Below are 16,702 nucleotides of genomic sequence, written 5' to 3' on the forward strand. Positions count from 1 at the left end.
TCTAACAATCCCCACTTGTGCTCAGATGCAGAAATGTAATTTCATTGAACCAGATAGTATTATTTGCTTTAACCCAGCTCATTTCTCTTCCCCACCCCCACCTTAATGTCAGGCAAATGGCAAAGAATGCAATAACTTGTATGAGGCAGAAAGTACTTTGATGTAGATTCACTTAATTGTGTGTTAGTTTATTACTTGGCAGAGCATTTCTCCTTTTGGCACTTCATAGTCAAGGTAGGTGAGCCTGCTCTGCTCATCATACGTTGCTTGATTCTTTTGAGTTTTTTATTAGTACACATAATTCTTGCTGAATAATTTATAAAAGTATATGTACTTTTTAAAACATACTTTTAAAATGTGCTAAACCAATGATGCAGACTCATCATCTCATCTTGCCAAGTGTCTGAGCTGCCCCAGAGAACTTGAGAAGAAATTACTGGCTCCTTTGAAATAGTAGCAAATATGGGGAGAATAATTATATCAAATTATGGTTTTCACTCTGAGCAAGGATCAATGAAAACATATTGTGAAACACATTGAAATGCAGTAGCACAATATTTTCAAATATGGAAGGTATTATAAACCAAAGCTCTTGAACGAAGTCAGACAACTATGGAAAGTATGGTTTTTGAATCGTTTTCAAATCCTGTTCTAAGTCGTCTTTTACAAAGGATTTTAGAGACTTTATTATCAATGTTTTGAGACTTGCACAGTCAGAATCAAATAGCTGTCTAAGCACATAAAACTTTGCTTTTTTATATTATTACTGGGTGGCAATGGGATGTATTGGTTGTTGTCCAGTTATGTACTTTTGCTAGTGACACTAGGCAAGTTGATTTCAGCTCCCATGCACTGTCAGAGTCTGCAGATGGTCTTTCATCCTTTTAGAATAGATTTTGACAATGTGCAGTGTTAGGCAGATTAAAAACCCATCATGCTTATGCAAGTCTGCTTGTGTGATACTAGATCCTGTTATATTGTTACCATCTTAAACTGGATTATTTGTTCTGATTTCTCATGGTTCTGAAAATAAAAGGATGACTTCTTGATACTCAAGATTTATCCTTGGATTTACTGCATACTATGCTATAAGAGCTAGGTTTGTTCTCTGACTATAGCAGAAGCAATTTTCATTATCCCTGATGTTTAGTCAAAATGCTACAAGCATGTCAAAGGAATCTAAGAAGATAGGGTGATGTTGGTATTCAGGGAAGGTAAAAATACCTGCATTTACTGACCTTTGTTCACAATATGCTGCTTACCTCTCTTGTTGCAATGGAAGGAAATACAACAGTATTAATCTACAGAGCAGCTTTTCCCAGCATATGCATAGTTAGAACAACAACACTTAGAATTTTCAGGCATTTATACTGTCCCATCACCCTAGGTTACTAGATTGAGGATGATTACGGAAAAGGGTTTCATAGTGGGGGTGAGAACATTTCACTAACAATATGTTTTAATAGTTGAAATTCACTTAAGCTTAAAACAGCATGAATGTGAGATTTGGATCCAATATTTGGCCTACTCCTTAGTGTAGGTAAGCATGATTTTTAATAAGCCTACTGATGTCAAGCAGTCACCTGCATCTTCCCCTTTACTTACTTTCACTGTTTATTTCACAATCAGTTCAAAGCCATCACAACCCAGTATTATAAGTTGATTTTGTTAAGAAACTATTTTTGATTGCTAAAAACACAAATTTTTCATGCCTCAACAGTAACTTCCTTCACAATACTCTGCCTACTAACCAGAAATCACTGTGCTTTATAAATGCTTCCTAACAGTAAAAGTAGTTCATCAGCAGTTCAACCATTTACCAAGGGAGATGGTTGAGATGATGAGCTCCCACTCACTGGATATAGTCAAGCAAATGCTGGCAACCATCAAGGATCTTTAATTTGGATATTTGAATATAGCAAGGAGGTTGGACTTGAAATGGTCCTTTCCTATTCTGTGCAAGGAAAAACAGAATCCTTTTCCTTTTCTTTAGTATGTTTCTCTGAGGTCAAAATTCATTAAAAATTGTCAAGCTGTTTAAGAGTTACTAATTAAGAACTGGAAACCATACTTACTACCTATTCATGGTCGCTTGGTTTATAATGTTGGGCCATGTAGGGTCACAGTTAAACATGCAGGGAGTTGCATATTGCCTGCCTTTTCATTGTGCATGTTTGCTTGAAAATAATCCCAACTGGACTCAGCAGGACTTGCACCCCATTATTTTGATTCATTAAAACTATAAAAACTTTGCTTGCCTAATATGGAATAGAATATTCATGTGGTCCTGAAAGCATTTAGAGAAAATATGTAAAATGCATAGTTCTATTAATCTTTGTCACTCTGTCTGAAGTGCTGATGTCTGACAGTGATAACAAATCACTACAGAGCATTTTGCCCCTTAGGTTGTTGCCTATTTAAGAACTGTCCAAGAAGAAGCACTGCCAAGGCAGGCAGATGATGTATCATGAAGCTTTAAACTGGTGACAGGCACTGCATATCCTCCAGAAGTTTTAGGTTACAGTCCCTATAAACCTCAGTTATACTAGCCAATTGCAGCTTTTGTCAATATAACCCCATGTCACACATTTATATCACTGGAAGTTCACCTCATAATTGTAATATAATATTTCCATATACAATTTTAGAACAGTTTAATTGTAGCAGCTGGATAGTTTAGTACACTACCAAAGAATGAGAAATGTCACATTTCTGGAGAGTCTGCAAGTAATAGATTGCATGGATTGACAAAAAGATAGTTATAGTTTTATGATTTTTAAAGTAGCCAATCTTTATAATTTCTAGAAGAACAACATGTTTTGACTGTCTGTGTGCCAGTTAAACTTTTTTCATTATTGTTAAAAGAACATTATTTCCAGTTTCAGAACTTAGGACAAAAAATAATCATATCACTATAGTAGATCTTTATACTATCTGGATACACATTTTAGATAAAGTGCGTTAAAGCAAGATACTGGTCACTTTGCTGCTCAAAAATGTTAGATCCCTGTGGAATCTAACAGTGAATGGGATGGCAAGATTGGGTCCAAATTTTGGAGCCTCTGAGATGTCTTTGGTACTATCCACCTGGCTTATTTATTTGCTATTTCCCCAGTTTGTGTGATTTCCTGTAAGAAGGCAAAACAGGTGAATGCTGATGTTCCTTTTCCATACTGCATATAATTACTCCATAGTTGGAGTAGACAGGTGAAAGAAAAGAAACACAAGGACAAATGATAGAGCATAATGGTAAATCTGAAGTGCAACTTCATTTGAAGTATGAGCACTAACAGAGGCCCAGCAATGCTGACTGATCTATAGTATGTACCTGTATAGATTATTGCATGCAGGAATGAATCTATTACAAAAATGCTTACCAGTTATAGTTATTGATATCCTTTCCAAAACTCTAGTAGAGCAGTGCATGGCACTCCCATCTTCTCTGCACTACTAGGTCGCTGAGAAGGATGTGTTACCCATAGCAACTCTCTGCCATTAACTATGTTCTAATGAATGAGAGAGTGCATTATTCCTAAAGAAGGTCAACAGGTGCAAGTCTAATATCTTAATCAATAACAACAAAAATAGGCATTTCACTTTAACAAATGAATACTTGGTTTTTTTTCAATCCTAAAGAGATGTATTTTAAAGAGAACAAACAAGCAAACTATTAGCCACTTCTTTTCTTCAGTTAAAATTGCCCCAAAGATGAACTTACTTAAGCAAAGAAAAAAAAAAGTTTCATTCTTTTGAGATCTTGAAATCTTTTTTACAAGTATAGAATAATAGAATGAATTCAACATATTCTCATGTAAAAAATTAATAAGCAAGACTCAGATACTAAAACAGAAGTATAAGAATGATATGTGGAATAAGAAAAATACTACAGAAAAGTCCAACTTTTCTTGATACGGTCAGACCTTCTTCAGTTGCCCAGGGTATTGAAGACTACTCAGTCCCAAATTCAATACAAATCTGAATTGTCCATCTCAATTACTATGGAAAGCAAATTGTCGAAGTGTAATCATACAGCCATACATGGGTAAACCCTATGATTTCCTTTTCAGGTTCATTAGTTAGCCTACGTGAAGATTTGAAAAGGTGCTTTGCTTCTGCTAAAGCTTTGATGAAGCACCTCTTCAAAGAGGTCTCCAGCACATGGAGAAGACATTTTGGTCAAAATGAACTGGTTGGGTAAAGCAGTTGGAGGTACTGAGGTGGAGCTCTGTTTTCTGTCACACGGCGTTGAGGAAACTCCACAAATCAGACCCACTTTGCTCAGCTGTAATAAGGAGGGATAGAATAGTAGGCATACAGCAAAGATAAAAAATAATGTCTTTACATTATAATACAAAAGTTCCACCCTGAGGAATGTGGGAATTAACATGCCCAGGATCAGGGCATGTGGAGAGAATTTATTCCCTTCTAACCCTCTTGCCCTTCAGAGGAAAATACCCCTTCTGCAGCTGTTACTTGTTTTGTGGGGAAATCCTTCCCAATTTATATTTCAACTTATGTTATACAGGCAGCATGGTTAAAATCATGGCTTCAAACCACGTCATCTCTGTGTGATTGGTTGCTTGCATGGATAGGTGTTCATATGGTTTAGATCAATTCTAACAATGGCTAGAAAATGCCTGTAAAATGAAAGAGGTAGTTATAATCTGATGATTTTCTTTGCTATCCTTAAAACTTGAATGGGCAGTTCTTACTGATTCATATCTCACTTTTTTATTCAAATATTCCACACACCCATTTTTTTTTGTTCTTATGTCCCTTGCTGAGTTATCAACTATAACACATGACTTTGAAATCATAATTCACTGAAAAATATTAAGCAAATAATAAGTCTGGGTGACTGATGCAAAATTGCCTCTTTTTCCACAAATAGTCCATGCAATTGGAATTTGAAAATGTGAACAAGGAAGGCTTAATGAAAGGAATACTGAATCGATAATAGGAACAATCTCTGTAGTACTTTTTAAGAGGAGGCAAACTGTGGTATTACGATGCTGAAAGGTCTAAAAATGCTCATTTTTAATGTGTAGATACATAATTATTTGGGGTTATACTCAACCCTAATAGAAGAAAGACAGGATATACATTCCTTTAACTTTAAAGGCTCTGCTTGTTCACTGTATTGTTTAATGTCTGCATGGAGCCATGGACAATTTGGAGTTAGTTATGTGCAGAGAATGTCCAGCTTTTTCTTTTTGGTTCTTGTAATGACAAAAAAAGTATGAAAGTCCTGAATCACTATTTAGGTACAGCAGTTGGTCCAGAGGAACTGATTTGGGTTAGGAGTTTTGCCTTTTGTGCCTGCTAGGACCTTTTTCATAAGGACTTAACTGCTATCGTGTTCACATTTAGATTGAGCTATTGCAGCGGGCTGTCCTTCAAGAATTTTCAGAAATTCCAGTCTGTATACTGCAGTGGCTACAGTGGTTTCTGTATTCATTTCTTAGAACATATTATGCTAATATTTTTCACTTGTCTTGGCACAAAAAGTGCTGGTTATTATGTGTAAGGCTCAAAATGTCCAGTTTATCTGGAAGATTGCCTTCTCCTCTATGAATTTTTCTATGTACTGTAGTCAATTTGATACTTTGCTATTTTTGTCAGTATTTTAGAGGTGCTGAGGAGATATGAGAGAAGTGGGGTTTGATATTAGTATAAAGATAGTGGGATTTGCTACCATATTTGAATTCTGGAAGGGCTGCAGAGACTGATTTATTCTACTGTATTTTACATTGAGAACTTTTTGCTCTGTCAATGCATTTTTAAACTGATTCAGTTGTTTTGTATCTGTTAATTCAATTATATTAATTATGGGAATAGCTAAATAGGCTACCATGTTCTTCCACTGAACAATGTCTGTGCTGCTTTGCTGTTCCAGGAGAGTAATTGCACTGTGTATGTGTATACAGCATGCATATGCAGTTCTGCCATTTTACCACCCTTTTATTCACCTGAGATAGAAGGGTTTCAATCCAATCCCCCAATAGCCCATAATGAAAAAGGCCTATTCCTTTCTGGCAAATCTACTTTTGGTGTCAGATTTTCAGACAAACAGCTGCTGCTGAGTTTCATACATACATGTTTCATACATCTTTGCTGTCTGTTTTTTTTTTAAAAGTAACTCTTAAAACACATAATTATTTATGGGTAATTTTCTTCTTCCAACAGCTGATTGCACACTGCAGAATGCATGGTTGATATTTCGCTTGTTTCAAACTACAGGTGAGGTAAGCAAAACAATTTTTCTAGAGAATATTGGGAAATAGCTTTGATTTGATGTTAACATAATCTGGTACACTATGAAATCAGGTTGCTTTTTTTTTAATTACAGGACCAGTCCTGCATATTGCTATGTTTTATTCATGCTAGTGGGTGGAGAAAAGCCATATGGTTAGGGAATGGACACAAAAACTTGCAATGGTCACTGGGGATATGAGAACACATCTGGAAGGCGCTAACTTGGGAAAGGCTGTCTTAAGGCATCCTCATCTTGGGTGGCCAAAGTCACTGCTCTACTTCTTAATTTTATTTTTAGAAATTGATTTATTCTGGTTAGGCCAAACTTTCCATGGCTAAACAGTGTGCTTTGTAATTGTGGGATACTGTGGAATGCTATCATGACCTGCATGGGATGCACAATTGGTTTTACCTCTTCAAGTGAAAAGCTTCCAGTCAAACAATGCTAGGAAAAAAGCCCAAGCTTTCTCTTTTTTTGTGCTTGGGGAAATATTGGTGGTGCAGTTCATTAAATTAAGACTCTTAAACATGTACCTAATTACTTTCTTAAGCCACTCATTCAATATTAAATAACAAGTGATTATTAAGACATTTGCTTAAGGCTACTACTGTCGTTCTATGAATTTGTTTCTTACTGTTTAGACCTCAAGAAATATGTTGCAAATGTTCCGCTATTATTGTGTTAACATAAAAGTGGCAGTTTTAATTGATCTAAATTGAAGAAAGTTGGTTTAATGCATGCTTTCAATTTCAGAAGAAACTTTTAAATCTTATTGAAACATGTAAGAATATCTACAATAGTACTTATTTCTTTTTCTTTTAACATGCAACCGAAAACCAGGCTTTAGTATTCTGATAGCATTGCACATTATGGGAAAGGAACTTTTATGAAATTAATTTAGTTGTCAGTCTCTTGTATTTATCTAGTGTTCAACTATAAAACTCGAGGCCAAACTTTCGGCTCAAAAATTTAGGTAGATTACAAATTCTATCATTAGTTCAAAGTATTTTACCTAAATTATCTGGTTGTAGTAATGTAAGAGCTGGGTTTCAGTAGCTTGCTTGTAGACTATCCCAGAGTCAATCTAAGGCTGGGAAAAAGCCCTGCCTGAAACTACAGAGTTGCTGTCAATGACTATCAACAGTACAAGGCTAGATAAACTAATGATCTGACTTGGTGAAAAGGAACATCCTTCATTTCTGTCCTTACAACAACAACCATGCTGGTGGAGTCAGAAACAATTGCAGAGTTGTTGGGAACTGAGGCTAAGAGAATAGTGTGCCTAATGAGTTCACGGCAAAAGTGAAGATTTGAACTGGGACTGAGAGCTTTCTGCATTGGAGGTCCACTGCTTTGGTATTCTTGGTTTCAAATGGAATAGCTTCTCTTTCCATAATTTTCATATCCATGAAAACTTATTTACTTTTTGACTGATCATTTTACTTCTTAAAATACGGACTTTTTTAATATATAAAAATATTTGCTTGATATTTGAAAATATCAAGCAAACAATTTGCAACTGTGTATCTTAAGTTTATAGTCCTGTGCAGTGCTTGAAATATGAACAATGAAATCTTCCTTAAGGGTCATAATTTTCAGTGACAAGCGACTGTGTCTTTCTTATGCAGTGCTTACACTTGAGTACTTAATGGACAGAAAACTAAAATCTGCCAGAAAGATAAGACAGCGACTGAGATGCTTAAATACAAAGAAAGTATTTGTGTGTGTTGGATGCTATCATACTTATCCTCCAGTTTTGGTGTTATGGAGTTGGATTAAAATTACAGTACCAGCTTCTGAGTCTTTTTCATATTTTTGTAAAGTAGGGTAGTAGTTTTATGTTATGCTGAAGTCCAAGTGACCAGATAAAATCTTATATATCTCAACAATAAGTGAGGGTAAAACTATTCCCTTGGTGAATGCATCCGTTCATTAATTTTGAAATGAGGAAGAGAGTTATATAGCTACCTAGGACTTGCAGTCTAAATATATATTGAGGATGCCAGGGAATACAATATCTGAAATTATAATTATATAATTATAACATCCACAATACTAATCTTTCTTACTTTATATGCAAATTTGTCTCCTTTCCCTAAACAGTGTGCCACAGATAGTGGCATCCCAGAAGTTAAGGACAATTTTAAAAAGTTCTTTTCAACTCTGTTAAAAAAAAAAGTGTACAACTATTGTCTATTATTGCCAGCAATTGATCTATAGATGGGTTAAGGGAGCTAAAACTTGGGAAGAAAGGAGCAGGGAGTTGACAAAGCTCCACCACTGCTGTCTGTACTAGGGATATCCTCAGCTGAACCACTAGATTGTTTTCTCTTTTTCTTGTTTTTTTTTATTTTTTGGCAAAAGTTTTTTAAAAAATCTATAAGAATTAACAGCATCTTGGTGCCCTTTGCAGTGGCTGGGAGGTGATCAGATATGATAGCTTCCCATTTGACTGACCATCTATGACTATGCACTGCAGGTGGATATAAGATAAGAAATATTTTCCCTACAGTAGCAGCAGATTTGGTGAGTTGTCCCACCCAAACTAGCTAGTAAGTCATTCACAGTCAAGTAATTATGCATCTACAAAGTGTTTATCAACTGGGCCCACACTTTATATATCCGTTTATCCACACAAGGAGAGAGGAGTACCACCATTGCCAATCACTTCATAGAGAAAATAATTTCAGGCAGTTGTGAATGGGAAGTAGGTTTATTTTAAAAACTCTGTAAAGCTAGAGTCTGGCCACTATATTCTAATACATGAATGCCATGTTCTGCTGGAAGTTCCTGTACTGTGAGGCACTGTGAATAATTAAGCCTAATCTGTAGTATATGAAACTGAACCAAGTCATTATGTGTTGTGCAGAATTTAGAGCGGACATACTAAAATATTTTTTTTGAGTTTTGAAGCACAAGTGTAAAGGACAGCCATCTTAAACTCTCATGTTAAACTGATTTTTATTATTGAATGATGGCATGCACGTTTTAATAAATAGAACTTGAAATTTCTCAGTATTGATAAAGTGAGGATATTTGTCTTAGTTTTTTAGTTTAGTTGAACTTGTAGTACTTTTTGCCACTCATGAGGTAGTACTTAACACAGGCTGTTATCTGTGCTTTCCATGTGGTTTTCTTGGTAAAATGTAGGGACTGGTTTATCATTGCTTTCTCCTGCACAATATATAATGAAGCATCTTCCTGTATCAATGCTGCCTAATATAGGTGCCTTCTTGCTTTAGCTGGGCAAGTGGGATGACCTTCACACCTTGATGACCCTGCTGGAAGCATATACTCTTGGCATATAGTCCTAGCATTCTTCACTCATCCCTCCCAGGACGTCCCCCCACCCACCCTCATGAGGCAGCATAGCAGTTCATGAGGGGGATGGATGGATGGATGGATGGATGATAGGTAGGTAGATAGATAGATTAAAATGAACTAAAACTTAAAAAAAGAAAAGGCAAGATCCATAATACAGTATTAATATATTATTAACTATCTTAGTCCTTTAATATATTGTTACATCCAGATAATATAAAAACATACTTCCCCACCTGCTCATTTTTAGAATATACATTTCAAAAATTGACCAACATATTTCTCAAATCCACTCTTTCACATCTGAATTGTTGTTTTCTTTCCACCCACACAGAATAATTTTCTTAAGCAAACCCCAGGCTCAACAGAACCAAATTCCTTCATCAAGTGTCAAATTCCATATTTTGGGAGTATAATTCAGCCTCACATTTACAACTCCACTATGTTTTTTCCCCAAGGAAGTGGTTTGCCATTGCCTCCTTCCTAGGGCTGAGAGAAAATGCCTGGCCCAATGTCACCCAGCTAGCTTTATGCCTAAGGCAGAACTAGAACTCACGATCTCCTGGATTCTAGCCTGATGCCTTAACCATTACACCAAACTGGCTCTCTGAAATAGCCCTTACCAAACAATTAATTCAAGGTATTAATCCCTTGCTTGGCCCAAGACTTCCAATAAAACATTTCCACTTCCATCTATCTTCAAATTAGGATTATTCCACAATGTCACTATCTCATGTGAATATGGGTTAAAGGTTAACTGCATCCCAGTTAATATCTAAATATATTTAGCAGCTTCCAAAGCTGGGAAATTCAGACTTTCCTTCTGTAAACTGACCCACAAACTTTCCAGGATTTCAAAGGAGTCACACATGGGCTTTCTAAATGAACCCACAGGAAGTAATATGTATTCATTCCACGTATCGATAGATGTTAAAAAGCCCATTGATAAAGGTAAATTAAATTGCCACCATCTTCATTAGGCAATTTAGCCAAAGTAAATTGAGAGGCCTTGTCCTGCTATAAAAACTTTCTCAACAGTTTATCACTATTTATTAAATATCTAAATGGAATTAACAGCAATATCCCTCTTAATGTGTACATCACTCTAAATTTAATATTCAATTTGATTACATTAATCTTACTCCAGAGGGTCAAAGGTTATTTTAACTGATTTATATCCAATACAATCATATGTATGCATTTAGATATAATTCAACATATTTTAAGATATAAGGGGGAAATATATCCCGAGCAATCCAGGCATATTGTAAAACGCAGCTTTTGACACTGACCTGTAGATATTTTTTATCCTAGACGAAGCAGATTAGATCTTTTTCCAGGTAACAGTATATCCTAGATATAAACCATGTTGCACAACTTCAACAAGTTTGGGTAAAGTTATTAAATAAATATCAAAATACCCAAAATGTCTTGTAAGAAATGTATGTATTTGGTGCCCACTGCAACAGCACATTGGTAATATCTTGTGATTATCTAATTTTAAAAAGCCAACAGTTCAAGAACCAGATTGAAAATTAAAGAGGACAATGGGCAACCCTACTGAGTTGATCAATAGACACAAAAACAAATATATTTGTGATCACTCAATGGTAGGATGAAAATACCAAATTGTAATCAGAGGTATAAAACATGGTGGTGGAAAACTAAATCTTTCTAGAACACACTCCAGAAAATTAATCTGCATCATATCAAAGGCCCTTCTAGCATCCAGTGAGATTAAAACAGGCAAATTCAAGTTATCTGCTGTTGTTCCAAAATGTCAGTCACTAAATAACTGTTATCAGATGCTTGTCTGTTTTTTAATAAATCCTGATTAAGTTGGATAAATTATACTTGGTATTACATCCTATAAACTTCTGGCTAACATCTTAAATAATATCTTGGTATTGAAATTGGTCTATGACTTTCATATCTAGTAGAGTTTTTGGTTTTAGTATTACTATCATATACACTTCATAGAATAAAAAAAAGAGATCTAATAAGATTATATGGCACATTGTAAACCTGTAATAATATAGGTGCCAATAGATCTATAAAAGTTCTATTCCATTAAATTAAAAAATCATCTGAACCAGGAGCTTCCACTAATTTCATTGATGAAACTGCTTTGTAATTTCTGTGATTGGCCCAAGTTGCCTTTATGTTCCAGAGAAATACCTTCTATTTCAATAGTTCCCCATGAATTTACAATTTGTTATTCAGTTGCAAAGACATCAGATTTATATAACTGAGTATAAAAGTAAAAAGATGGTAATTGATAGATTCTTTGTCAGTGTATAACTGACCAGCCTGAATTCCAGAAATGAAATTTAGCAATTTTTGTTTTAGCAATTAGCAAGCTTTCTAGGTTTCCCACCAGATTCCCAGTAATCATAAGGCAGTGTCTTTACCATCATTACTACATTTTTCTTTTTTATAAGACATTTTAAATGACTTTAAATAGCATGAAGTATTATTAACATTGGATTAGCTATTTTTTTCTTTTTAAACATTTGATATGATAAAAAATTAACAGTGAGAATTTTAAAAAATGGGTATGTACACACATTCCTGTTCTCTCCAAATACATGTTTAAGTGAGCTGAATGGCTAAATAGTGACTTGTATCTGATCTTCCTCCATTAATTTGTTCGTTAATCTAATTTTAGGAAATGCCACTGGAATATTCTTCTAGGACATGAAAAAGAGTGTGTTCTTGAAAGATGTAGAACCGTTGAGGTAGTTTGAACCCCAGTTGGGTATAAAATCCTTGGTTCTCTCAAGGCATCCCCTGAAGAACATTTGACAGAATATTTTAAATCATCCAGAAGAGCCATCTCTTCTGTAGAAAGAATATTTGTCAACCATTGCATCAGCAAAACAACGCAAGTCTGTTTTCCAAAGTGTGTCTGCTGGAATCTGCAGAACTCACAAATGCTGAATTAATTGGTCTAAGTACAACAGTGAAAAACTTTTAATGTTAAACTTCCTAACAGGTGAGGGGGGAAACCGGCTGGCTGCCATAACAGAAGAATCAGAAGATCACCAGTGAGTTTCATACCTAACTGAAATTTCATGCTCCCTAATCCTAGCCATATGGAAACATGGCTTCAAGTGTCACTGAACTACAATTCCCAGTATCACTCAATTAGCCATGAAATTGTGATCCTTCAGACATTCCGACTAAACACTAAGCCAGTACTTCTTAATTTAAATCACTAAAGATCTCTTATGGCTGTATCATCCCAAACTACTAGCCATGTGCTCTAATGAGAGAAAACTGGCATGGGCAAGATTGCACTGCACTATACATGATAAATGCCAAGAACAAGTCAGTTGGCAAAACAAAGAAGCCCAAAGGGACAAACTGAGCAACACGTTACGTTTCTCTCTTCCTCTCCCATTGCCCAGTTAGAAGAAATTCAAAAAGTATGTGGAAAATGACCTAAAAATAAGAGTTACTAATGCACTGATTTGGAAAAATTCTTAATAGTAATAAAGATTGATCTAAACTATGCTGGCTGGGGAATTCTGGGAGCTGAAGTCCACGCATCTTAAAGTTGCCAAGTTTGAAAAACACTGATCTAAAGTGTTCTACAAAGAGTGTCTAGTTATTCATTATCAACAACTCCCCCAAAAAGGCAAAAAATTCATATGCTGAATTATGGAAATAATTACCACAAATCCAGTAAAACAGTATCCTTTGCACCATAATGGAGAAAACAATTCATGTGCCTGCTTAGTCTGCTATCAAAGTGATAAAAATTGATGAGAAAATTTGGGGGATGCACCCACTTTGCCTTCATACAGTTCCTCATCTTTATTCCTGTCTTGGCTCAGAAAACCTTTCAAACAGAGTGAGTGTTATTAGTAATGTAGCATCCGTACAAAGCTCATGTACAAATAGTACTTTTGTTTGGCCCATTGCCTCTTGGCAAGTAATCTTGGGTACTTTTTCTAAGACCTTTCTTTATTTATAAGGATGTTGGTCTCTGTTACCAGAATCTTTTTCTGTCCAGCACATATCAATTTTTTTGCTGCACTTTAATGGTTAACTGCTATGGTTACTTAAGTGTACTTTAATCAGACTTTTCAAGCAATGTTTTTAAGAATGTTCCCCTAAAAACATAGAGCTTTGCAAGGTGATCACATTTTGTTTTCTCCCTAAATACAAGTTGAGGAAGAATGTGTTTTGGTCAACCGCATGCTTCAATTGTCAGTAACATGATCCCAGTGTGGACTGTTGTATTTCAAGCTGTCTAATATGAATGGAACTCTATAGCATCATTTGGATTACAATTACGTATTCAAAGCATGGAAAAAATCTAGAGAATGCAATCCTTTTTCTGGCTTAAATCCAGAATGGAAATAATTTACCACATCAGTATCAAACGAAACAATACAGCACTATATTGGCAAATTAGAGTTGATTAAGACTTAAGTTCAGAATGCAAATAATGCCATTATTGTAAAACAGACAAAGAGGATTAAATAGCTATATACTAATTTCTGTATGGAGTATATTGGTGGTGGAATTCACTTTCATTTCAGGCTGTTGCATAATCAAGGTTTCCACTTGTCATATTCCTGTTAATTGATGAGAAAATAACAGAATATTCCTGGGTAGATATACTTGTTGTTGTTAGTTGCTGTCGAGTCGTTTATGACTCATGGTGACCCTATGTATAACAGAACGAAATGCTGTTCAGTTTTGCACCATATGCCTGACTGTTCCAATGTTCGCATCCATTGTTGCGGTAATTGTATCAGTCCATCGCATTGAAGGTCCTCTTTTCCGACTTTACCAGACATGATGTCCTTTTCAAGCAATCTGTCTTTCCTGACGATGTGCCCAAAGTATGAGAGTCTATGCCTAGTTATCTTTGCCTCTGTAGTTATTGCTCAATTTCTATACCACTGCAGTCAAAATTACTCTTGGTAGTTTACATAGAATTTTTTTTTTATCTGTTCAGTCATGTCCGATTCTTGGCAACTGCCTGGACAAGTCCCTGCAGTTTTCTTGGCAAGGTTTTTCAGAAGTGGTTTGCCATTGCCTCCTTCCTAGGGTTGAGAGAGCGTGACTGGTCCAAGGTCACCAATATGGCTTCGGGCTGAAGGCGGGACTAGAACTCACGGTGTCCCAGTTTCTAGCCTGATGCAGCTACATCATACTGTCTCCACATAGAATATAAAACCAGTTAAAACATCCATGGTCTGATTAAAATCCCAAACAGGGTTTATACAAACAACATAAATAAAAAAGTATGATTTTATAATTTATATAAAAATAAACATTTATTTATAAACATAAATAAGGACAACAAATAAGGACAACAAAGGAAAAAGAGTAAAATATGGTGTTTTATATATAAGCTTAAGAAAATACTCTCCAAAATAGTTAAGTCTTTAACAGTTTCCTAAAAACCAGCAAGAAGGGGGCTAGCCTGATCTCCATCCGAAGGCTGTTCCAAAGCACTGGTGTTTCTCCATAAAAGCACTGCCTTCTAGCATCAGTTCTCTGAACCTTTTGGAAATGTGGGACTATAAGTAGCTTTTCCTTGAATATTTTAAGAAGATTGGATGGTCCTATATTGCAGTCTGATACATTTCAGTTGTTGCAGGATTCTGCTATATTGAAGCTATTTTTATTCCATGAAAGACTAATGAATGGAAAAGAACAAAAGGATCTTTAATTTTCAGCCACACCCTTTCGCTTTTTGAATTTTTCAGTGATTATATGTTAATGGAGAGGACATCATCCATAATATATTAGGGAACAAGGCAAATATGTAAGTACAACTAAAGAAAGGGCTGCAAATTACAAGCAGTTGAAAATACAAGTTGTGCCCTTAACAATAAGGGGCCTTGCAGCCTTTTTTGTGCACATTTTAAGAGAAATATTATAGGCACAATTTAAAACCTTTCTTTCTACCATGAAATTTATTTAAGAAAATATAGATTTTCTAGTTTTTATTTTTGATGGCTAGATATCATGTTACAAAGGCGCTATTTGTGAAAGATTTTTATGGCACAGAAAAAGATCAGTTCTCAGTATTAATTCCAGATTTTGAAGAGCCCTCAAGTAAAATGTTCTCAGTGCTGTTCCCTCCCTTTCTAAATGGGCCATTCTCCTTCTTTCTACTATCACAACTGTCCATTCATTGATACTATAGGCCTAATACTTCCAACTAGCCTAGGAGATAAAGAGCAATGAAAGGAAGAGAATAATGCTCCATCTCCCCACCTAAGCCTCTGTATATGTGAATGGGGAGATGAATAGGCGGCAGTCTCATGCAGGAAACATGGTGGGGTCAGGAAACAATGGAAGTCAGCAACAGAATCCCTGAAGGTCTGTCTATTTTGGCATGTTCCAAAGAATGCTAACTCTTGGTGCTCAGTCTTAGTTCTCATAGATCTGAGCCTGTTGATTAAATTTCATATATGAGATTGAAAGAATGTATATGGAAATATGTGGGGAACAGAGCTGAGGAGCATAGAATGATTGTCTTTTTAATCCCTATGCTGCATACTGATATCTTCCCTTCAGATGTGACAGGAAGCACACAATTATGCCAAACAGTTAGAAAAGATAAAGCAATCCATCTGATTTGGAGGTGCTTAAAAAAAAAGATTGTCAAACTTTCAGTCACAGCAAACCCACAGTTTACTAGACTAATACAGGGGAAGGAACATCCTTTAAAACAAGGGTGTTCCTTCCCCTGTAGCAACGAATAGGGTAAAAGTAGGTACCCAATAAGTAGGTAAGGACTGGCATGCATCCCCCTTCTTTCCCTACCTCTCCTGCATAGCTCCCAGCACAGCATATAACTGGCCTGCCTATCCCCCAATCTTCCCAGTATCTTCCCTTTCTCCATTAGCTGCTGCTGTCTGACTATGGCATACCTCTTTTCTGCAGATATTGTCCATTAAAGCCAAATCCACTAAATGGAGGTCTGTTAAATGGAAGATCTATTATTTAACTTCACTTGAAGGGAAGTTGCTGTAAGAAAATGTGTTGATATTATTCATAAAATGGAAGTGTTGACAAGAGAGTACTTATTAGTGTGTTTTAAGCTATGTGCCGTGATTGAATTTTTGATTGCTGAAAAAATTCTCCAGTTGGAAT

The 16,702-nt window shown here is 35.7% G+C and overlaps 1 protein-coding gene across 4 annotated transcripts in view; it reads left to right on the forward strand.

Annotated features, from left to right (window-relative positions):
* The window catches only part of SULF1 (sulfatase 1), a 123,171-nt gene that overhangs the window by 3,762 nt on the left and 102,707 nt on the right, over positions 1–16,702 (forward strand). For all 4 annotated transcript variants that reach the window (XR_010067657.1, XM_063299366.1, XM_063299364.1 and 1 more), the window contains exon 2: positions 6,187–6,245. The gene's annotated coding sequence lies outside the window, so the exon portion shown is untranslated. The remainder of the gene's footprint in view (positions 1–6,186; positions 6,246–16,702) is intronic.

Source organism: Candoia aspera, chromosome 3 (genome assembly GCF_035149785.1).
Source record: "Candoia aspera isolate rCanAsp1 chromosome 3, rCanAsp1.hap2, whole genome shotgun sequence".
NCBI lineage: Eukaryota > Metazoa > Chordata > Lepidosauria > Squamata > Boidae > Candoia > Candoia aspera.